Source organism: Portunus trituberculatus, chromosome 17 (assembly GCF_017591435.1).
Source record: "Portunus trituberculatus isolate SZX2019 chromosome 17, ASM1759143v1, whole genome shotgun sequence".
Lineage (NCBI taxonomy): Eukaryota > Metazoa > Arthropoda > Malacostraca > Decapoda > Portunidae > Portunus > Portunus trituberculatus.
In genome coordinates this window covers 32,267,525-32,292,397 of record NC_059271.1, presented here as the reverse complement: position 1 = coordinate 32,292,397, position 24,873 = coordinate 32,267,525, and the positions used below count along the sequence as shown (strand labels likewise).

Sequence of the window (24,873 nt, the reverse complement as noted above, 5' to 3'; positions counted from 1 at the left end):
TGTGTGTGTGTGTGTGTGTGTGTGTGTGTGTGTGTGTGTGTGTGTGTGTGTGTGTGTGTGTGTGTGTGTTTCACTGTTTGATCTGCTGCAGTCTCTGACGAGACAGCCAGACGTTACCCTACGGAACGACCTCAGAGCTCATTATTTCCGATCTTCGGATAGGCCTGAGACCAGGTGTGTGTGTGTGTGTGTGTGTGTGTGTGTGTGTGTGTGTGTGTGTGTGTGTGTGTGTGTGTGTGTGTGTGTGTGTGTGTGTGTGTGTGTGTGTGTGTGACAGTGATTGAGCCACGATATGTTTCCGAAAAAAAAAAACTTGGAAGGCAAGATAAGACGTATATTTGCTTTACTAACACACTTTGTCACTTGCCATACATAACTTTGACAAATGAACTCTCTCTCTCTCTCTCTCTCTCTCTCTCTCTCTCTCTCTCTCTCTCTCTCTCTCTCTCTCTCTCTCTCTCTCTCTCTCTCTCTTTCTCCGCAGTATCAATTCTTTTCATTTAGTCCATTAGCTCATTCGAAACATCATTCAACCTCTCCATTAAACCATTACCTCATGCCTTCCTCTTGCTTTTCACTCTTGCCTATCCACAAAAACCTGAAGCACTAACAACAACAATCTAGGTCAAGAGATACATTATGACCTAACAAGAACTCTTTTCTCCCCACTGCGGTATACCCCCGACCCAGTCTTTACCCTTAAACAGAAGTGTCTTTCACCATTTCTGTTAACACCATGTCTATCTGTCCTCCTGTCTCACTAACACTTCTTTATTGCTGTCGTTCCTTCCTTCTCTCATCCTTAAGCACTCTCTCTCTCCCTTCATTTCTAGCTTCTTAGGGTTCTTATTGTAATGAATCCCCTCTTGACCGCCGCCGTAAGTCTCGCTCACGGCGGCGCTGTGTAGGTCCCTCGGCTCCGTAGAGAAGAGGAGGGTGGTGGTGGAGCAACGACAAGGTGGGGGGAGGCAATGGGAAGTGAAGGAAACAGACGTCATTATGAAACGGATTGGTAGAGAAGGTACGAGAGAGAGAGAGAGAGAGAGAGAGAGAGAGAGAGAGAGAGAGAGAGAGAGAGAGAGAGAGAGAGAGAGAGAGAGAGAGAGAGAGAGAGAGAGAGAGAGAGAGAGAGAGAGAGAGAATGAGAGAGAGAGAGAGATAAGAGAGAAGAGAAGACGAAGTAGTAGTAGTAGTAGTAGTAGTAGTAGTAGTAGTAGTAGTAGTAGTAGTAGTAGTAGTAGTAGTAGTAGTAGTAGAGTAGTAGTAGTAGTAGTAGTAGTAGTAGAGAGAGAGTAGAGAGAAGAGAGAAGAAGAAGAGAGAGAGAAGAAGAAGAAGAAGAAGAAGAAGAAGAAGAAGAAGAAGAAGAAGAAGAAGAAGAAGAAGAAGAAGAAGAAGAAGAAGAAGAAAGAAGAAGAAGAAGAAGAAGAAGAAGAAGAAGAAGAAGAAGAAGAAGAAGAAGAAAGAAGAAGAAGAAGAAGAAGAAAGAAGAAGAAGAAGAAGAAGAAGAAGAAGAAGAAGAAGAAGAAGAAGAAGAAGAAGAAGAAGAAGAAGAAGAAGAAGAAGAAGAAGAAGAAGAAGAAGAAGAAGAAGAAGAAGAAGAAGAAGAAGAAGAAGAAGAAGAAGAAGAAGAAGAAGAAGAAGAAGACAAAGAAGAAGAAGAAGAAGACAAAGAGGCCCAACAACAACAACAACAACAACAACAACAACGATAACGACAACGATAAAAGAGTAAATAAATATAAAAGAAAACACACAAACATAAAATAAACAAATAAACAAGAATAAAACCTGAAAACATTATGTCCCTCCCTTACACACACTAACGTCATTTCTGTATTTCACCCTTTATATTCTTTCACCCTCTATTCACTCTCTAATCACTCTATTCTTTCACTCTCTGTCCACTCTCTATTCACTCTCTATTCTTTCACCCTCTATTCACTCTCTATTCTTTCACTCTCTGTATTCTTTCACTTCCTCCCTTCTTCTCAGCACCGTGGCCTGTATTCTAAAACGCTTTGTTCTCTCAACATCACTGCTTTCCAGAGGCTCCAGTTGAAGATACTCATGTTTTTTAGGAGTACTTTTGAGGTTCTGGTGATAGATTGGCAAGATTTGTAGATTTGAAAAGGAAAAACTGCCTTGAAAACCCTGCTAGTTGAAACTGTGGCCTTGGAAAATTGTCGTAGTGAGAAGGGAAGGCGTTTCTGAATAAGGGTTAAGACGTTTTGCATCTCCTGGAACTAATTATTTATCAAACGTTAACTCAAGCAACTATCCCCACATAGTTACTCCTCTTACTTATATACATTCTACACTACTTGTTTGTATAAAAAAAAAAAAAGACGGTTTTGATTTTACCAGAGCGAAGAAAGTTCCCTTGTATTTGTTCCCCCTTTAAAATTTCAGTTTTCTCTGTCACCTTGGTAAGATTTCGTTTTCTATCCGTATCATTGGAGTGTCCTTAATATTATGATCATTTCACTAGCATAGAGGTGAAGAATATAAACACTTGAGCTTATTGCAGTTTCCGAGACATGATTATAATGAAACACCCAAATGAAACACACACACACACACACACACACACACACACACACACACACACACACACACACACACACACACACACAGAGAGAGAGAGAGAGAGAGAGAGAGAGAGAGAGAGAGAGAGAGAGAGAGAGAGAGAGAGAGAGAGAGAGAGAGAGAGAGAGAGAGAGAGAGAGAGAGAGAGAGAGAGAGAGAGAGAGTCTTAATCCAGTACTGGGGCACATTTACTCCAGTACTGGGACACATTTTTACCTTGAGTTTTGGGTATGATTAGACGATATTAGTGAGATTAGAGAGGGTTTATCGAGGTCAGAAGATTAATGGCCAGAGTCGTCAGTATTTCAATTCCCAAATAAGTTTCTAAAGCTGTATAAAATCACCAAATAGTAAGCAGAATGAATATGAAGGGGTCAAAACACACTAAAACGCTGATGGGACCGCCCTATGTCATTCCCTGGGGTAGGTTACAGACAGGTTACAGAGGTGGCTGGGGCTACCTGTCTGTTCTCGCCATTCACCGCTCAACGATTAATCTGCCCAATTAACCTCTAGACAGCCCCCGCAGCCCAGCAGGAACAGGTATGAGTCGCTGCAGAGGCGGAGTCACACCCAGCCAGGTTACCCAGCACTGCTAACACTAACACAGCATCCCATACCTCACACATCGTACTATATGAATTAATTGTGCCGTAGCGATTGTCAGAATGCGAGTACTTCTTTCGCTCGAGTGTTTTTTCTTGCGTTTCTTTCTACGGTGGAACACATCGTACTATACCACCCTCCCGGTCTCACTTCTGCTTGCAAACATCTATATTTCGCCTCCATTTCTGTTTAACGACTTCAGTACCATAACGTGTTTCCATACTTATTCTGTTTACTATTTGGTGATTTTCTACAGCTTCAGAAACTTATGTGAGGTATTGAAATTGTGAAGACTGTTGACCTTCATAGACCCTTCCTAATGTCAATAAAATGGTTTGGTTGTACACAAACTTCAAGGTAAAAATGTGTCTCAGTACTGAAGGGGTTTTATTTTAATCTCCCTCTTTGGTTATCTCTTAAAGTAGTCATTTCTTCTTCATCTTTATCCCCATCCGCGAGTTGAAGATCGTGCCATGGTCTTCTCTATCTTTTCTCAGGATCAATTCAATGAGGCTCTGTGTTAATGTTTTATCAGCTACACCAACTCAACTTTTACTCAAGTCATTCATTTTTTGTGGATTTCCTTATTGCTCTCTCTCTCTCTCTCTCTCTCTCTCTCTCTCTCTCTCTCTCTCTCTCTCTCTCTCTCTCTCTCTCTCATACTGGATACTAACAGCTCTATTAACCTCTGTTCAGTCAGTGACGTGTTTCCATGTTTTCCGGTCATCGGGTGTCAGTGCGACCCTTGCGTTTCGGTGAGCAGAACAGGATCCTCTCAGCACGCGATTACGTATGGTTTGTAAATGTCTTCCCTAAGTTTGTGTCTTGTCGTCAGTATCAGTCCCAAGTAAAAAAAAAAATGTCGTTGATTTTGAGCAATCTCCTTCCAGTGTTATTGATGTCCTTTATGTTCTTGCATATAACACCTAATTTGCTATAAAACTAGATTAACAAGTCCTTAGCTGCTTTAGCCAACCAAGTTTTCTTGTAATTTCTTCCAAATGGATAAGGTTTTCTTGTAGTCTATATGTACCATTTTCAGTGAAACACTACATTTTATTGGTAAAAAGGGTTCTGTATTGAAACTATCAAAGAAACTAAACTAAATGAGCGTAGCTACAGTCAACAGGTCCGTTTACAGCAATCATACTCAATGTGTTCCCCTCAACACCACCCTGACACAGCGCGGTACGGCATCAGACTGGCCACATTAACCATGATGCCTTACACCATCTCATTATGAGATGGGCCCACTCCCTATCCGCACTGGACCACTGGCAGGGACGCCGGTCAGACCTGCTCCAGAACAAGTGATGCTTAGAATCCATGGGTTCAGACAGGCCACCTATAAAACTCTGACCTTGGCACGTATAGTGTTAGAACACCAGCCAGTGAAGGTGACCTAGATGTGTTGCTCAGAGAACCAGGTAGCACATAGGATATCGCAGAGGAAGACGGAAAAGAATGGTGGCATTCTCGACACACAAAAGGTAAACAGGCATGGAGGGAGGAAAAGACTTTGTGGTACAACCAGAGCTACCACGATATTATGAATACTTTTATAATTTGAGCTACCGATGTAAGGTCATTCTTCTTTTGAAGGAATAACTAATGGATATATAAATTAAAAATTTCAATTTGAACTCTTAGGAAAGATGCGAAGAAAAAAACATTTAACATGATGAAAAACTAAATAAAACAAGCCACTAAAGAGAAAACCTATTCCCTATGTTGGCATAGCTACACTTTCTGTGTCAATATTCTTCAACTTCTCATCATTTTATCATCTGCAATATTTGACGATAACTTTTAACAGCAATATTTTTTCCCTCAAAATTTACCTTTGATATTTACTTTTTTTATGGTTTATTCTACTTTTTTTTATAATGTAATTATCTGTAATTTTAAAAGAAAACTTCTGATGACATTTCTTACCATTTTTCTTTATTGATAAAAAAAATAGTATAAAAATTCAATATAAAACTTTAAAATAACCAATTTATATTTTTTTATGCAGGACGAGCAACTGGCCAAGGGCAACAAAAATGAAAAAAAAAGGCCCACTTAGTTTCCAGTTCCCTTACAAATATATGAATAGATAAAAATGCACAAATTATCTTTTTAGGAAAACAAAAAATCACACTCTTTATTAATGTTTCTATTTTTATACCAATCCTTCTTTACTGCTCCTCATGAATCAATCCCGTGTAACCTGTCTCCCCTGGCGGCAAGTTGTGGGAGGGAACGGCGGGCAGGGAGGGAGCCTTTACCGCCTCACTTGTTGGGTTCCGTAACGATGCATATGCGGAAAGTAATGACCAGGTACCGTATGATGCAAATTACCTAGTACCTAACGGCATAGGTACACACACACACACACGAGAGAGAGAGAGAGAGAGAGAGAGAGAGAGAGAGAGAGAGAGAGAGAGAGAGAGAGAGAGAGAGAGAGAGAGAGAGAGAACGCGAGAAAGAACGCGAGAGAAAAAGAGAGAGAGAGAGAGAGAGAGAGAGAGAGAGAGAGAGAGAGAGAGAGAGAGAGAGAGAGAGAGAGAGAATATACATACGTACAAGAAAGCAACATCAAGAGACAGTAACTCCACACTCTATCGACGAACACAGCTCATACTAACTCACTAACACAGACCCAATCATGCAATAGCCGAGACACTGTGCTCACCGCGCCTGGCTTGCCTTTAACAGCTCTGGCGACGGCAGCAGACGAGGTGCGCTGCTGTCACCACCACCAACACCATCCCCGCCCCTCCCACGCCCCCCGCCCACCGCACACCGCACCTCGCACCTCCACACGCCCCTTTCAATGGTGGAAGCAGCCTTGAGGAGCCGCGGCACAAATTTTATTGTTAAGTGTTTTCTGACGGGGAGAGAGAGAGAGAGAGAGAGAGAGAGAGAGAGAGAGAGAGAGAGAGTATCAAGTGTCCCTCTGATAAGCGGCTGTTCAGTGTCCCTATCACAGCGGCTTATAATTAGGTCACACACTGCCACGCGTATCACAAACACAACAAGCTCTGGCCAGGAAAATTCCTCGCCTGTCTCCGCAACACGCATAAACAAGACTATTAATAACTCACTCAATCACTCGCTAACCTAACCTAACCTGACCTAACTAACTCACTCAGTCACTTGCTAACCTAACCTTAACTTTAACTTGATCTAACTCACTGTCACTTGCTAACCTAATCTAACCTAACCTAACCTAACATAACCTTAACCTGATCTAACTTACTCTGTCACTTGCTAACCTAACCTAACCTAAGCTAATCTAATCTGACCTGACCTGACCTAACCTAACCTGACCTGACGTAACCTGACCTAACCTAACCTAATCTAACGAAATGAAACGCAATCTAAGGCAACCTAACGTAACCTAACCTTGCCTAACCTCACCTAACTTCAACGCATAAAAAGGACTATAAGCAGCTCGTTCAATCACTCTAAGCTAATTTAACCTCACCTCACCTAACCTAACCTAACCTCATCTCACCTAACCTAACCTAACCTCACCTTACCTCACCTACCTTAACCTAACCAAACCTAACCTCACCTCACCTCACCACACCTAACACAACTCCTTAACTAAATAAATAAACATCAATAAACGCCGGAAGAAAAAACAAAAACATTACGAGAAGCAAAAAAAATGATCATGTAAACACCCCCGAGAGTTATCACCAGCGATTTTTGGCTAATTAATTCAAAGCCGGAAGATGCTGAGGAGGAGGAGGAGGAAGAGGAGGAGGAGGAGGAGGAGGAGGAGGAGGAGGAGGAGGAGGAGGAGGAGGAGGAGGAGGACGAATTCAAGGTGGGAGAGGAAGAGGAGGCTCGGGTGTGCGAAGGCAGGCAGGGAACAGCTGAGATGGCCACCGAGAGGTCAGGGAAGGTAAAAACTGGACAAACTACTGCTGCTGTACACCTATTCATTTTAAGGGAGGAGGAGGAGGAGGAGGAGGAGGAGGAGGAGGAGGAGGAGGAGGAGGAGGAGGAGGAGGAGGAGGAGGTGGTGGTGGTGGTTGAGGAGGAGAAGGGTAGAAAAAAAATACACAACACAAACCTAATCAAAGATACCAAACACAACAAAAAAATATGAAATACAGGAGCAATTACATACATACAGACAGACAGACAGACAGACAGACAGACAGACAGATCCCTACAGTTAAATACATAGACAAAAATAAATAGAGAGAGAGAGAGAGAGAGAGAGAGAGAGAGAGAGAGAGAGAGAGAGAGAGAGAGAGAGAGAGAGAGAGAGAGAGAGAGAGAGAGAGAGAGAGAGATGTAGATAATTCCCTAGACAGGTTGCCAAACATTCAGGCAGAGAAATAGACAGACAGACAGACAGACAGATGAAATGATGGATACAGAAACAGACAGAGAGACAGGAAAAAGGATAAAAATCAAATAGAGACATAAAATAGTTAGCTTGCTTATCTCTTTTAACCTCTTGAATACTGGGACACATTTTTACCTTGAGATTTATGTACAATAAGACCATTTTACTGACAATAGGAAGAGTTTATGGAGGTTAGAAGATCAGTGGCCACAGTCCTCACAATCTTAATCCCCGACATAAGTTTCTGAGGCTGTGTAAAATCACCAAATAGTAAACAGATTGAATATGGAAACGCGTCATGGTGCTGAGGGTGTTATGGTGCGAGGTTCACCATTAGCGGTTCCTCGCAGCAAGGGTCCACATTCCCTGGCTATCTGGGTAACCAAAAATCCACAAGCCTTGAGCCATGTCACCGCAACCACTCGTGTGCACACTCGTGAATTCATTGGCTCGTATTCTCAACACTTCTATGTTTCACCTCCACTATTTCAAGAGGTTTTATTCAAGTTTACACGAGATTTTGAAGATGTTTTTACTGTTCTAGAGGCAAATTGACAAGATTTCTACATTATTAGCTGGAGAAACACTTCACCTCCTCTATTTCAAGAAGGTTTATTTAAGTTTACACGAGTCTTTTAAGGTGTTTTTACAGTTCTAGAGGCAGAATGACAAGATTTCTACATTACTAACTGGAGAAACTCTCTTGAAAACCCCGCTAATCATCTTTGTGGTCTTGAAAAATAGTCGTGGTGAAAGAGCAAAGCGCTTGTGAATACGGACCATTGTCTCTGCCACGCAAAAACTACAATAATGAGTGTCAACATTTTCCCAGCGACAGGTTTCATTTCCAAGTCGTAGCCATAAAAAAAGACATGACACGTAATCTAATCTTCATCAAGTCCACTAGAGGTTTAGAAGAACGGTGGCACAGGAAGAATGACAACTGTTGTGAGCATCCTTTATCATGAAAGCAGTATCTTGTCCTACTTTTAACAATGAACTCACGAAACGGGGTAAATACACCGTTACGACATCCAACACAACACTCCTCCGCTGTCTTTCCTATAAAACATGTGGTAATATATTCCACGATACAACCCATAGCTCCGGATTCTTAACAATGAACTCCTTGTACAGCATAAATACATCATCATCACACTACCCTTCGCCACAGCCACCGCCACTTCAACAGCTACCACTCTGCTTCCTCTTTACCTTCACATACGTGTACATGCACGTTTAACCCACTTCAATACTGGGAGACTTTTTTACCTTGAGATTTGTGCTCGATTAGACCATTTTATTGGCATTACGAAGGGTCTATGGAGGTCAGAAGATTTATGGCCAAAGACTTCACTATTTTAATCCTCCGCATAAGTTTCTAAAGCTGTATAAAATCACCAAATAGTAAGCACAGTGAATATGGAAACGCGTCACAGTACTGAAGGGGTTAATAACATACACTATAAAACCAAGAACTCGACATCTTTCTTATATCTACCTAGACGATGCAAAGATTTAAGCCTTTCACCGAGAAATGCATCGATTCACTGAACATAAATTAACACAATTTTTATAAGCATCGGAAAAATGGATAAAAAGAATACAGTTAGCAATTTCAGACCAGTACAATGATTGGAGGTGGCCGTAAAACACGATATTACGGTCCAGAGTGGTTGGTAATTAACACCTTGAGCAACATGACGCGTTTCTACATTTATTCTGCTTACTCTTTTGTGATTTCATACAACCTCAGAAACTCACGTTGGGGATTCGAATAGCAAAGACTAAATATTAATCCTCTAACCTCCATAGATCCTAGCTAATGTCAATAAAATAGTCTAATCGTACACAAATCTCAGGCTAAAAATGTGTCCCAGTATTGAAGGGGTTAAGAAAGATGTGCCAAATCGTAGCTCAGTACACCAGTATCCCGGCATCCTGAAAATTCATAACATGTTCCTCGCAACCAGGCCAAGGCGTCAGTGTGGCGTCCTCCAGCACTCGAGCTTGGTGTAAAGGTCCGTATTCTGAAACGCTTTGCTTTTTCACCACAGAGATGACTAGCAGGATTTTCAAGTGTTTCTCCAGTTAATAATGTAGAAATCTTGTCAATCTGCCTCTAGAACCGTAAGAACACCTTTAAAAACTCGTGTAAACTTAAATAAAGCCTTTTGAAATAGTGGAGGTGAAGCACAGAATACGAGCCAAAAGAGCGACCACCCAGCGCCTCACGTCCCCGGCAGGAATAGCCTCAAGCGGTGTCATTTCAGAACCTGGCGATGTTTTGCGTAACTGAGGCCACAAGCAACAAAGGGCAGGGCTGAGTGGCTACGGCGGCAACGCTCTCCACTCTCTCTTTCGTCTCCTTCGCTCGTATTCTCGAACATTTCAAAAAGGCTTTATTCATACTTATACGAGTTTTTAAGTTTTTTTTTAAGGTTCTAGAGGCAGATTGACAAGTTTTCTATACCATTAACTGGAGAAAAACTATTGAAAACTCTGCTAATCATCCCTGTGGCCTTGGAAAATAGTCGTGGTGAGAGGGTAAAGCGTTTCTGAATACGGAGTGCAGTGGTTCACTCTTCTGTCTGATGTTCCCCCGAGTGTCCACCAGCGTGAGGTGACCCATACAGAGTGTGGTATACGGCAGGTACTAAATATGTCTGCAGTGTGCGGTGTGTTGAAGATGAACGTGTGACTGTGATAATCTCTCTCTCTCTCTCTCTCTCTCTCTCTCTCTCTCTCTCTCTCTCTCTCTAGTTACGAAAACATAAAAGACAATATCAACATTTATATAACACAAGAGAAGCAAACACACACACACACACACACACACACACACACACACACACACACACACACACACACGTTATCAGTGTCCGGACAAGTATCTATGCTCGTTGTTCGGTAGCTGACCTTTCTCTCTCTCTCTCTCTCTCTCTCTCTCTCTCTCTCTCTCTCTCTCTCTCTCTCTCTCTGTATGTGTATGTGTGTGTGTGTGTGTGTGTGTGTGTGTGTGTGTGTGTGTGTGTGTGTGTGTGTGTGTGTGTGAGTGTGTTACCATCCACCATTCTCAATTATACATGAAGTGGAGAGATTGACAAGTTGATTCTCTAGGTCGCCTCAGCGTCTCCCTGACCCTATAACCCATTCGGCCAGGGGCACACCTATACAGACTCCAGGGCGGCGCGGCGGGGCGGCAAATACAGGGCAACACCAATAATGATAAGGAAAAAGTATGCGAGGGGACAGCTAGTGTGTAAGCCTCCCATTCCACACACCTACATTGATATTTCTACCAATGGCCGTTTTCTTCACGTTTTTGTTGGTAATAAATAAATCCTTCTTATGATACACCCTTACTTAAATTCCTGTATGATAAATCCTTTACCTATTATTATGATACATCCTTACCTAAATCTCTTATCTAATATTATGATGCACCCTTACCTATTATCATGATACACCTATTACTATGATACATCCTTACCTAAAAACCTACCTATTATTATGATACATCCATACTTCAATCCACCTATCATCCTTATTCATTAATTCATCTGCTACTCTTTTAAAGCCAGTCACTCGGTACTAACCACAAGATGACTTAGGCTATTCCAGTCGTCTTCACTTCTATATTTGACAACCAATTTCTTCCAGTCTCTTGTAAAAATTGAACTTATCAAACTTGAAGCCGTTATCTTTAGTACTACCTTGTTTTATTAACCCTAAGAATCTTGTTTACATCACCCTTTATGGCCTCTAACCCCTTGAGTACCATGACGCGTTTCCAAATTCATTCTGCTTAATATTTGGTGAATTTATACTCACAATTTTATGTAGGGATTGAAATATTGAAGACTGTGGGTATTAATCATCTGACCCCCATAGATCCTTCCTAATGTCAAAAAATGGTATAATCGTACACAAACCTCAAGGTAAAAATCTGTCCCAGTATTGAAGGGATTACAGCACTCAATACTCTATCAGATGCCCTCTCAACAAGGTCTGCCACTTAAAAACCTTTATCATTATCCCATCTCAGCCTGGGCCTCTCTAACCAGCGTGGAGCAGCATTTGTGCACTAATAGAAAGGCAAATAAGTAAATAATGGAAGGATACTTTATGTTCTTTGCATTTCAGTGTTTCAGAATAACCAGTTCCTCGTATATTGTGCACACTGGGGATGGTGACGTCGCGGGTTAGAGTTGCTTCACCGCCGCGCCAAGCATTTCACTCTGATTTGTGAAGGGTCAAGTGAGTGGCAGGTCTGGGTGCGCCATTTATCTAAACCACTTTTTTTTAAACTTACAAATTGGCTTTAGGTCTTTAACATTCCTGGAGGGTTGTTATATTCTGACTTCTTGATGTGTTCAGTGCTACGCGACTAACTTATGCATAACGCTCCCGTTTGTGACATACTTTTATTTTGCATCATGAGTTTAAAACATAAATATGATGGACATGTTCTATGAATTATATACCAATTCTCGCGGTCAGCCTGTAATCATCTCCTTTATGACCTTGGGATATTGGTTATGGCTCCTACCACTAACAAGCACTTCAAGACTCTCCCATTTCCTATGGCTCCTCGTCTGCTGCCACACACATCACGGCCACCAACATGCCCTCTACATACACAACCAGTTTGTGCCCTACTATCCATTCAGCTCTTTCTTCAGTGGAACACAACCTTGCCACGGGGAGGTGACTTATGTATTCCAGTGGCCATTGGAGCTAAAAACAGACACAGACAACATACATGGCAGGTCCACTGAGAGCAATCACACCAAATGTGCTCAGCCGCTAAAACGCCCTTGGTCGGTCTGGCACGGTGTCGGCTTAACCTGCGACCCTGACCTACACACCCTAGCAATACCCACACAGCCGGTAGATCTGAACGAAGGCTGCCAGACCTTTGTCCTGCGTTGAATTCATATACAACCTGATGATGGCGATGATGACCTATTCTGCTCGTTAGTACTAGCTCGTGATATCATTAACCCCTTCAGTACTGGGACATATTTTTTGCAATCAGCTTTGGGTGTGATTAGATCATTTTATTTACATTACGAAGGATCTATGGAGGTTAGAAGATTGATGGCCAGAGTCTTCACTATTTTAATTCTCACACAAGTTTCTGAAGCTGTATAAAATCCCCAGATAGTAAGCAGAGTTGATATGAAAATGCATCATGGTACTGAAGGTATTAACATCCTATGTCTCCACTTGCATAATTCTTACGTCATCAAATAAGAACTACGCAAATCACTGAATTCGATAACGCAACCTAACCATCGGGAATAAATGGACATCGGCGCCACAAATGTTCAATTCACGCTGCCAACAAGGCTTGTCCAACTTCCATTAATAGCAAAACAGGTACTGACCTACCACAACAGGGCACCCGTTAGCCATACCAGCCACTATTCTCATCCTTTAACACTTCTGGTGAGTGGTGTTGTTCCTCAGATACAGAGCCAAGGGACACATCTATCTATCAAGCTAACTTCCTTAATGAAAATGACTGCATATGGTAAATATTTTCAGGATTGTTCTCGGTGAAAAAGTATATATGAAAATTATAAATAAAAAAACAGAACAATAACAACAAAACAAAAAAAACAGCAACAACACCAGCAACTGAAATATAGATAAGAGAATGCACATCAAAGGTATTTGGTCATAAACAAAATTATGAGAAATGCCTTACTCACCAAAGTCTGCTGGTACTCCCTCCTGCAGTATGTGTCAATGTCGGGGTCATCCTCCTCGTCCTCCTCCTCGTTCAGCCGGGAGGATCTTCCACCTGACAGACATCCTGGCTCTGTGTTGGGCGGTGGAGCACTAAGCAAGTCTATGTAATGCACTCAATAGACAGAGCAATGTTCCTCTGCTGGGTGTGCTGTTGTGAAATTACCTTACCAGTTTTGTTTTTTTGTTTTTTGTTTTCTTTTTTTTTTTTTTTTTCAATATCACAGGAACACTATCACAGATTCGTTGTCAAGCCAGCACTGCGGCGTCAAACAATCCCTTGAGTCAAGTTGGTCACGTGTGTCTGATATGTGTCTCAAGTTCACTCTCCCACTCCATACATTTCCTAACATTAAGAATACACAAATAGTCTTCACACACACACGCAGAGTGCAACAGCGCCGCACCAAAACTGTTGTTATCTGCTCTCCTCGTCACCGCTTCCGCTGCTGTCACACACTACTCACTCTTTACAATACTGACTCAGCTGAGTCCTCTCACCACCAGTATCAAATCGTTCAGTTTTCCTTGCTAGGAAAGCTACTTCGTCATCGCTTTGCAAGTTGCGGCCACTGACTGAAGGGTCGCTTCATAGCTCAAGACTGTGGCTATCAGGCTCTGCTTATCTCATTATCTGTTATTATCACAAAGTCAGCCAGCACAGGAATGGTGAACGCTTTAACTGATTAAATGTAAGTAGTCCCTCCTTCAGGTGGCCAGCACCGTGGTGGCGAGACGTGCAGCACAGCCCCACACGTCTCAGTCTTGCCGGTGCTTTGTTACTGGTGTCACCTGGAGAGAAAACAGATCACATGAGGTTTTACAATATATACTCGTATTATCATAGCTTGATTAACTTCATCTATCTTTGCTTCCTTCTTCAAACGAACAAGAGTATACACTGCTTGCGAAAACAAGTTATATAAATATGCAGAATATAGAGTGTAGATTCAAATTGGGAAGGTTTCTTATTTCATGCACATTATGTTATTTTCAATCTACTGTCCCAAGCAATGATATTCTGTACTGTTTATCTCTATATCTAATGTTTTCCGGAAGCATTGAAATCTGTATCGGCAAGTGGCGGTCGGCCGTGATGGAATGGTAAACATGCGTGCCAGCAGGAAGGACAACACGGAGTTAATGCACAGGAGACAAAAAAATTATCAACAGAGTATCAGCAACAGCAAGCAGCTCAGTCAAACAGCCGGAGCGTGCTGTCTGCACCTTATCTTAGAAGCGGGCACCATCCTTATCTGTATGTGTAGTGGACGACCCACTAATAACAACAATATATGTGATGCTTATCTAAGAAGTGGCATGATAAAGGCGCATTCCAAGACGGTAGTAAACCATTTCCACACTAACCACTCTAAACCCACTTGACCCGCGATATTAAGAATCAGACTCCTCTGGGCCGGATCACTGGCAGCACAGGACGCTATCCCACCGTGCGTCACCCGCTGCTCAGAACCGATAGCAGAATCCAGGTTAGGCGAACACGTCCTTTTCACGGCCGCCTCGAATGAATCCAGACAGAATAAGAGAACAGCAACGAATGGCAATGAATAAATATCACGTCAAAAACACAAACACTAAGCTTTCTGGTCACAAGTCTCGCGCTGCCTCACGTGAATCCCAACAACAGGAAAGCGAGATGGACTGTACGTACATAGACAAGAGGCAGGTAGAAAGAGAACGCAGGACTCTCACCAGCCGTCAATGCTTATCGCCGGTTGGGTACACTTCCAAATCTTGCCAAACACCGAGGCCAGCGGCACAAACTACGCGAAACTCAACGGATACAAAGCAAGTAAATACCAAAAACAAGACAAAGTGATGCCAACCCAACAGAACTTAAAATTTGAATTCAGGGCTAAGTAGAGTGAAGAAAAGTGAACGTCTTTCCTATCATCAAATAAAGTATGGTAGAGGTCACCCCACAAAAGGGTTATGCTACATATATGCATGTGTGTATGTACATAGTAGAGAGGTACGCAGGCGACGGGCATAACCAAGGCCACGGCAGACACGAGACATGAGACAGGAGACGGGAGACACGAGACAGGCTGCTTCTAAAGACTGACATTCACTAAATAATCTTACGTCGGGTTAATATTTGTAAGGGCACAGTATCATTTTTCGCACTTTATAAGAACACTAAGACAAAATATAACCAATTCACTATAGACAGGAGACAGGCTGCTTCTACGTACTAACATTCACCAAACAGTCTTTGGATTAATTTTAGCATATTCTAATTGGTTTTCACGTAACATCGAGTACCCCAATGCATCAAATTTCCTGCTACCTTCCTTTTTTCCTCCTTTTTTTTCTTGATTCTGTGTTTAATTTCGTTGCTTACAGTCTTACTACGTCGGGTTAAATTTTTGTAAGGGCACAGTTTCATTTTTCGCACTTCATGAGACACTAAGGCAAAATATAACTCATTCACTATAGCAAGGTGACCATTCTTCAATCTTTCCTCTGAACGGATAAAACAAAATTAAGTTCCAATGTTATATAATTTGAATTTAAGTGTACATCAGCATAAATCTCTCTCTCTCTCTCTCTCTCTCTCTCTCTCTCTCTCTCTCTCTCTCTCTCTCTCTCTAATCCAAGCCCCTAACCTCTCATTTAACAAGGTCAGTCTTCATTCACCGATAACATTTACCTCACTCCTGCATATCGCTGTAATCTCTCTCGCTATCTCCACTTCTCTCCAGGTGGCCAAACCATCTCAAAGGTGTCGCGACTAACTAAACCCATACAGTGGGTGATTCCTACTTTATAGTTAATCAAGTACTAGCCAAAAACTGATAACTGATTCAATTGAGCCATTTATTTAGCCTCTTCAATACTTTTACGCTTTTTTACCTTGAGTTTGAGTTCTGTGTATGATTAGATGATTTTATTTGCATTAGGAAGGGTCTATGGAGATCAGAAGTTTAATGGCCAGAGTCTTCACTGTTTTAATCTCCACATAAGTTTCTGAAGCTGTATAAGATCACTAAACAGTAAGCGGAATAAATATGAAAACGTGTCATGGTACTGATGGGGTTAAGAATCAAACAACGAAACTTCCTCCAGCAATAATGAAGCTTTGAATTAGTTACAAATATATGCATCTTGCCAGATTAATGGACGTTCAGCAGTTGAGCATGTAGAGGATCACTATTTGTAAGGAGAGTAAGCAATGAAGCACCGCCACCCAACACCACTTGGCGAGGCGGTGACCGGGCGCACGAGTGGTGACCGCCGGTGCAGCGCTGAAGTGGAACATATTTATCGATTGTCAGTGAGTACGTACAAGTGGCACACGGAAATGGTAAGAGCCATCTCAGTAACCAAGCCAAAAGAGAAGTGTAGTGCGAGGGAACAGACTTTCAATGGATAAATATTTCCTTGACGAAGTTGATTTTAAAGTTTTTATAAAGTTATATTGTAAAGTTTGAGTAGAGTGGATTGAAGACAGCACAATTATTAACCTCTTCAGTACCATGCATGACGCCTTTTTCATATCCATTCTACTTACTATTTGGCGATCTTTTACAGCTTAAGAAATAAATGTGGGGGGATTAAAATAGTGAATACTCTGACCATTAATCTTCTGACTTCCATAGACCCTTCGTAATGCATATAAAATCGTCTAATCATACCTTAAAATCAAAGTAAAAATTGCGACTCAGTATTGAAGGAGTTATACAACTTAAGAAACAAATGAGAGGGATTAAAACAATGAATATTCCGCTCATTAATCTTCTGACCTCCATAGACCCTTCCTAATGCAAATAAAATCGCCCAATCATACCCAGAACTCAAGATAAAACTATGCCCCAGTACTGAAGTGATCAACAAGAGGAAGATATATTGATTAAAGTTTATAATCAGATGCCTCACAAATACACACGTACGTAATTTACAACAAAGAATGGAAGAGAGAACACTTAAAAAAAAAAAAAATAAATAAAACAAAGAGAAGGGTAAGAAAAAAAGCACCTAAGAAACACCTCTCAATACCCTGTAAGATAGAAGTATGGAAGCAAAAGACGGAATGAAGTTAAACGCGAGAAATGTGAAGAAGCAACGCGGCGGCACTTGTGAAAATAAACAAAAGTGAATATCAGATGACAACATACGAGTCAAGTTTGGCTATGAGAAATGAATACACACAGACAACAGAGGAAGAAACACGAACAAAAATATATGCAGAGAGAGAGAGAGAGAGAGAGAGAGAGAGAGAGAGAGAGAGAGAGAGAGAGAGAGAGAGAGAGAGAGAGAGAGAGAGAGAGAGAGAGAGAGAGAGAGAGAGAGAGAGAGAGAGAGAGAGAGAGAGAGAGAGAGAGAGAGAGAGAGAGAGAGAGAGAGAGAGAGAGAGAGAGAGAGAGAGAGAGAGAGAGAGAGAGAGAGACTGACCACAAGCAAAACGTAAACCCGAAGGAGTGCCCAAGAGTCTCCGTTGATGCCAGGTAAGACCAGTAGCGGAAGACCAAGACGAGTTGTATGCAAAGTGACACAGACCAGTACTACAATTTGAGGCACCTTAGCTGTCCAAATGATAGCAATGAAACTGGGAATGGTGTCAAGGCCGAGGTGGTGCGAGGAAGTACGCCCGTATTCGGAAACACCTTCCCTTCTCACCACGACAATTTTCCAAGGCCACAGAGACAACGAACCACGTTTTCAAGACAGTTTTTCCTTTTAATAATCTCGAAGTCTTGCCAATCCATCACCAGACTGTAAAAAATACTCTTAAAGCATGAGGCCCTTCAAGTGGAGCCTTTGGAAAGTAGTGATGGTGAGAGAGTAAAGTGTTTCAGAATATGGGCCAAGGGCTGCTTCACCTCCACTATTTCAAAGGCGTTATTTACGTTAACACGAGTTTTTACGGTGCTTTTTTACGGTTCTAGAAGTAAAGTAACAAGATTTCTAGACTATCAACTGTAGAAGCACTCTTGAAAACCCCGCTAATCATCTCAGTGGTCTTGAAAAATAGTCGTGGTGAGAGAACGAAGCGTTTCTGAATACGGGCCTTAAAGTACAGAGTAAAACGTCACGACACAAAGTCACCTTTCTCTAGTAAAGTAAAAAAAAGAAAGTTTCCTATCTTCATACGTCTTCATAAAAAGGGTATCGTATCTCTAATCTTGTATTCTAATTCTTCCCGTTTTCAGGGTTTTTAAGTGAAGGTGTGAATGTTATAGATGAAGGAAAAAATCTTTAACCCAATCTGGTAGACACTTTTGTTATATTGTGTAAGTAATTATTCAATATTCTGAACACTTGTGCATCGGGAAATAAAACTACTTGGTACGATGCTGATAATGATTAAGAGAGAGAGAGAGAGAGAGAGAGAGAGAGAGAGAGAGAGAGAGAGAGAGAGAGAGAGAGAGAGAGAGAGAGAGAGAGAGAGAGGAGGGAGGGAGGGTGTGTGTGTGTGTGTGTGTGTGTGTGTGTGTGTGTGTGTGTGTGTGTGTGTGTGTGTGTGTGTGTGTGTGTGTGTGTGTGTTTCACTGTTTGATCTGCTGCAGTCTCTGACGAGACAGCCAGACGTTACCCTACGGAACGAGCTCTGAGCTCATTATTTCCGATCTTCGGATAGGCCTGAGACCAGGCACACACCACACACCGGGACAACAAGGTCACAACTCCTCGATTTACATCCCGTACCTACTCACTGCTAGGTGAACAGGGGCTACACGTGAAAGGAGACACCCAAATATCTCCACCTGGCCGGGGAATCGAACCCCGGTCCTCTGGCTTGTGAAGCCAGCGCTCTAACCACTGAGCTACCGGGCCGTGTGTGTGTGTGTGTGTGTGTGTGTGTGTGTGTGTGTGTGTGTGTGTGTGTGTGTGTGTGTGTGTGTGTGTGTGCATATTAGTATCCATCACCTCAGGAACGATAATATAAACAGACTGCCTTAATCCCCTCTCTCCACACGTACCAAGCACACCTCTCCACCACCACCCCCTCACCAAGCACGCAGTTTCCCCCGCTGAGCTGAGGCCACGGTGTGTGGACGCTGTGGTGATGGACGGACGGGATGTGACGTAATCTTGCCAAGGTGCACACGAGACCGGATTTTCTAAAGAGATCTCATTAACTCCCTCGAATTCTCACAGTTATCGTGACCACTCACTGCAACCTCGCCGTGTTTCATGCAGCACAGCGCCACGATCTACAAATGCAAGACTTTAATTGAAAACTTTATATTTACACTCGACATTTATTTATCCCATCATTTCGGCTAACTATAGGATTTATAAGGAGACTATAATATTATATGTTATCCTTGGCCAACTTTCACCTCTTACACACAAAAAAAAAAAAAACTCAAAATGCAAGTCTTCATAATCCGCTAACTGCAATTTTCCTATAAGCTTTCTCCTTTAACCTTTTTTTTTCATTATCCTTTCAACACTTACTTCATCTCTCTCTCTCTCTCTCTCTCTCTCTCTCTCTCTCTCTCTCTCTCTCTCTCTCAACGCGGTCATTATTGGAAGAAATATCAACATTTCGTTCGTAGAAATGAATGATTATAAGTTATGGGATTATTTGATCTCAGGCAAACAATTTATATCCAGTGCTTGTTTCGTCACCTCCAGCAGGCAGGAGAGAGAGAGAGAGAGAGAGAGAGAGAGAGAGAGAGAGAGAGAGAGAGAGAGAGAGAGAGAGAGAGAGAGAGAGAGAGAGAGAGAGAGAGACTAGACCATTCCTGCATCAAGACAAGAGGAGCATCAATGTGTATGAGGAGTGATCAGTCAGACTGCGTGCTAAACTCCTATCACGAATTTCGATAACGTTCTAGAACTTTTCTTCGACAAATGGAAACACACACACACACACACACACACACACACACACACACACACACACACACACACACACACATCGTTCAGAAGATGCAGACCTATTCAGTACTTCATTCCATATATACGATGTAAGAGAGAGAGAGAGAGAGAGAGAGAGAGAGAGAGAGAGAGAGAGAGAGAGAGAGAGAGAGAGAGAGAGAGAGAGAGAGAGAGAGAGAGAGAGAGAGATAAATAAATAAATAAATAAAGAAAGAAAGAAAGAAAGAGAGAGAGAGAGAGAGAGAGAGAGAGAGAGAGAGAGAGAGAGAGAGAGAGAGAGAGAGAGAGAGAGAGAGAGAGAGAGAGAGAGAGAGAGAGAAAATAGCAATCAAATGGTGAATCAGTCTGGCCGTCAAGGTACACACGTGTCACCTACACCTGTACACTCAAATGGTGAAAACGATGCCCATATACAGTACTTCACGATGCCATGAAGTGTATAGAAATATCGAATCTACCTCGTGTTTCCTTGTTATATACGTTCCTTAGCTTTCTGTCCACGTACACACTAATAACTATTAAAAACAGGCAAATAAATAATAACTAGCTTCCTGCCCACGAATACACCAAGCATTAAAAAACAGACAAATAAATAATAATACCTCACAGCAAAGCATATTTCTTACATTCTCATAATGCGAGAAGTAATGACTAATTATTTTTTGTCAATAATTCTTCCTGTAAGTGCTTATCAGACTAACAGGTCTTTTCGTTGATTATGTTGTGGTTCATGATTCAGCACAGAAAGCTTTTAAGAATACCCTTTTACTATGGCGTCAAGTCAGCTTAATTAAGGAGAACGACTGCGTGACACAAATGAAACGTAAAGCAAGCAAATATGTTGAGACATTAAATCACTCTCGTCGTTTGAATGAATGGCAAAAGGTAGTGGCATGAAGGATGGCGCTTAACCGGACACGACCATCAACGACGAATGAGTTGGTTGGTAACAGTGTATACCTACGTACGCACATATACTTGTCTAACAGGCCTGCCCCCCATGCAGCTGCAGTGCTTACCGGAAATGTTTGCCGCGGGTAATTCCAGCAAGGTTGTTCACTTCCTTTCCTTCTTGTCTCCCCACACTTCTAACCCTTGCCTGGTGAAGGACACACACGCACCGACACACTTCTGACTCACAGATGCAGAATATTGGTATGTTTTATTCTATTCGTTAATGTATTTGGCTCAAACTAGATCCAGCAGGAGAGTTTCTACACCTCCACACACCACGTGCCGCTCATCCTCAATGCAGTGCCGCAAAATCACGTCATCTATAGAGAAACCATTTGAGCAGCGAGTTGTCATTTACATGCATGTGGAATCCTACTCGAAAGCCGAGCATCGATATGGTCACCACAGAGCATACAACTTACTTAGAGAATGCTTTAGACTTAGCACGGTACCAGACAGTCAAATTAACCCCTTCAGTACTGAAAAGTTTTGATAATGATTAGACTATTCCATATACATCAGGAAGGGTCTATGGAGGTCAGAAGATTAATGGCCAGAGTCTTCACTATTTCAATCTCTCACATATGTTTCTGAAGCTGTATAATATCACCAAATAGTAACCAGAAAGAATATGGAAACGTGTCATAGTACTGAAGGGGTTAAAGTTGCTTGTCCTACACTACATTCTCTTAAACCAATTACAATCACTACTATTGTTCATGATGGATTCGAAACTCCGCAGATAAGTCGAGTCAGTGAACCTCCTCAGCTGCCCACCAGGGAGCCACGCAGTCTCCTGAGCCGCCAGCACAGTAATGGCCGTTCATTATCTCAGCAGTCCATCAGGGGCGGCAATCATTAGGTATGGACTTGTGGCTTTGAGCTAGAAAGTAAGATATGATTTATACATCCCTAGTCTGCTGCCGCCCGATGAATACTACCAACTCGTTTCCCAGTCCCTTGGTACGTGAATAATGGGAAGAAGCTGCGGGTTCTTGTTTATGTAACGAGGGTAATGGTAAAACAGTGCCAGAATCAAATAATATTGACATGAACACCAACACCAACACCACCACAACAGCTGCCACTGCATAACTCCCTCTACTACTAATACTACTGCCATTACTGATAGAAGTACTTTTACAACCACAACCACTTGCACTGCAACTGTTACTATTAGTGTCACTGTTACATTGTCACTATCTACTACCATTGCTACTGTTACCGCTGCTGCTGCTACTATTAAGACTACTACCACTACTACTACTACTACTACTACTACTACTACTACTACTACTACTATTACTGCTGCCACCACCACTACTACTACTGCTGCTGCTGCTGCTGCTGCTGCTGCTGCTGCTGCTGCTGCTGCTGCTGCTGCTGCTGCTGCCACTGCCACTGCTGCTGCTGCTGCTGCTGCACCACCACTGCCACTGCTGCTGCTGCCACCACTGCTGCTGTCTGCCACTTTGTTGCTTGTTGCCAACACACTGCCACTGCACTGCTGCTACCACTGCTGCTGCTGCTGCTGCTGCTGCTGCTACTAATCCTACTGCTGCTGCTTCTTCTACTAATACTACTACTACTGCTGCTGCTAATAATAATGCTGCTGCTGCTACCACTACTACTACTACTACTACTACTAGTACTAGTACTATTGCTGCTGCTGCTGCTACTTCTATTACTGCTACTATAACTACTACTACTACTATTCCTGCTGCTACTACTACTACAAGTACTACTACTACTGCTGCTACTATTATTATCCCTACTGCTGCTGCTGCTATTACTACTACCGCTACTACTGTACTACTACTGCTGCTAGCATTACAACGACTCACTACTACTGTTGCTACTACTATTGCATCTACCACTACTACTACTGCTTGCAACAATGTGAAACGTTTCATTCAATGTTCAGCTCAATAACGTCCTTAGCTATTTCCATACGCAGCATAACAAACAGGAGACACAAATGTGAGTTAGTAACTTATGACAGCGTTTGAAGCGTCATGATGCAGCACTTCACAACTTACCCAGTGAATGACTGACACAGCACCCGGACAACTTCAGAAACGTTTCGGAGTCAACAGTGCGGTGGCCTGCTCGCCTCGCTACACTAACTTGTCTCCAACAGAAATTTCACTTTCAAGAATCTCCTCACCACTTGTTACTGGCACTGACTTTTCTCTTAGCAGGGCAATCAGACTTTTCTACATTCACCACTCTGCACATGCTCTCTTTCAAGAAGGCCCATAACCAGGCGTGGGAGCTACAAACACGTGGTGAGAGTAAGAAAATCCCGCCGAGTCAACTAGATAAAGCCACGCTGGCCTGTAGTGGTGCGCTGTGAGACGCCGCGCACACACTCACACAGGTCCGTCCCTGACTCGCACCGCGCGGGTACTGCTAGCTGGTAGCCAGATGCACGAGAAGTCATGTTAGCGTTTTTTTTTTTTTTTTTATCAACATGAGCTACCAGTGGGATATATACAGATTCTGAAGGTTACTGGTCATCAATGGAAAGTAACACGTCAGGTTGACATAACAAGGATGAGCTCTGGTCAAAGACAATGAGAGGCAAAAATGTTTTGCCATTATTCACAGATGCACGCGGTGATGCAATTATGCAGAGCGATGAAAAACTGTAGACAAGGTTCGTCCACGCGTTGAGTATTACCTGGCTCACCTCAGCAAGGCGCGGCTGTAACATAAGTAACTGTTGTTGTCAACACTGTTTGTAAAGGATCGTATCCCACAATTCGAAAATTTACGATAAGACATCAAAGAAGGTATCGGTGAGACGGTGACTAATATCCACGTTTTGAGGAAACAGATGTATAGCAATCAAATTCAAATCATTACTGAGAATATTCATTATACGTCGCTGTCCTTGCAGGTACGCTGGTCTTCACGGTGCCGCGTGTGGACCTTATAACACTATAACTTAGAATCGCTGTGAGATGCTGCAGAGCTTGATAACTGCCGGGAGAAATTCTTGCAATAATATCAGTGACATTTTAAATCTAGACTGTTGGACGAGTTCTCCTCTCACCTCGTAATTGTATCATGGTAACACCTGTCAGTTACCTGAAAATCTTTGTGATTACCTTACTGTTAAGAATTGGTTTGTCTATATTGATTTCAACTCTACATCCTTCCACTGAAGTTTGCTATATGTGAGTTAATTCATTCCTCAACGCACCTTCAATGTGTATCCACCTTACTCAGTTCCCGTACACAATCTACCGTCACCGTAAACAAACACAAACGAAACTGCAACCATCAAGGATATATTTCAGCCATTCTGTATCAAGCAAACCAACAAACAAGTAACTGAGTAAATAAATACACGAATAGAAGCAAACACTCAACAAGACATGTGTTTAGAACCAGTGATATTTAACTCCAAAACAAAACAAGTTATTTAAAGGAATCACGAGACAGACTGACGCGGTGTGGGAAGGAACAACAGACGTTAGACAGGGGACGCGTGCCTTAAGTAGTGCGTGGGCGGAGGGAGGATAATAGTGGTAGTGGTAGCGGTGGTGGTGGTGGTGACGGGAGTTTAAGTGCTGCAGCAAATTTGAAGGAAGAGGAAGGCGTCAGGGATTGAGAGGAAGGGAGAGTCAAGGATGAAGTCGTGTCTCAGTGTATAGGAAAGGGACCTCACCGTGACAAGACTCGATTTTAACAGCGGATAATTTTCTAATGCATCCATCGTTCATGTTCTTGCGTTGTCTCTCATGTTCAAAGCCTCCTG

The 24,873-nt window shown here is 42.4% G+C and overlaps 1 protein-coding gene and 1 long non-coding RNA gene across 6 annotated transcripts in view; one reads left to right on the top strand and one right to left on the bottom strand.

Annotated features, from left to right (window-relative positions):
- The window catches only part of LOC123505082 (chloride channel protein 2-like), an 86,588-nt gene extending 63,061 nt beyond the window's left edge, over positions 1-23,527 (bottom strand). For 2 of the 5 annotated variants that reach the window (XM_045256129.1, XM_045256133.1), the window contains exons 1-2: positions 23,147-23,527; positions 13,265-14,093 (exon numbers count right to left, since the gene is read on the bottom strand). The gene's annotated coding sequence lies outside the window, so the exon portion shown is untranslated. Of the gene's footprint in view, positions 1-13,264; positions 14,094-19,277; positions 19,481-21,172; positions 21,343-23,146 lie in introns of those variants that run through there. The other 3 variants (XM_045256130.1, XM_045256131.1, XM_045256132.1) reach the window with 3 other exon arrangements.
- The window catches only part of LOC123505089, a 6,769-nt gene continuing 3,142 nt past the window's right edge, over positions 21,247-24,873 (top strand). The window contains exons 1-2 of the long non-coding RNA XR_006675048.1: positions 21,247-21,308; positions 21,850-21,969. This is a non-coding gene — a long non-coding RNA (uncharacterized LOC123505089). The remainder of the gene's footprint in view (positions 21,309-21,849; positions 21,970-24,873) is intronic.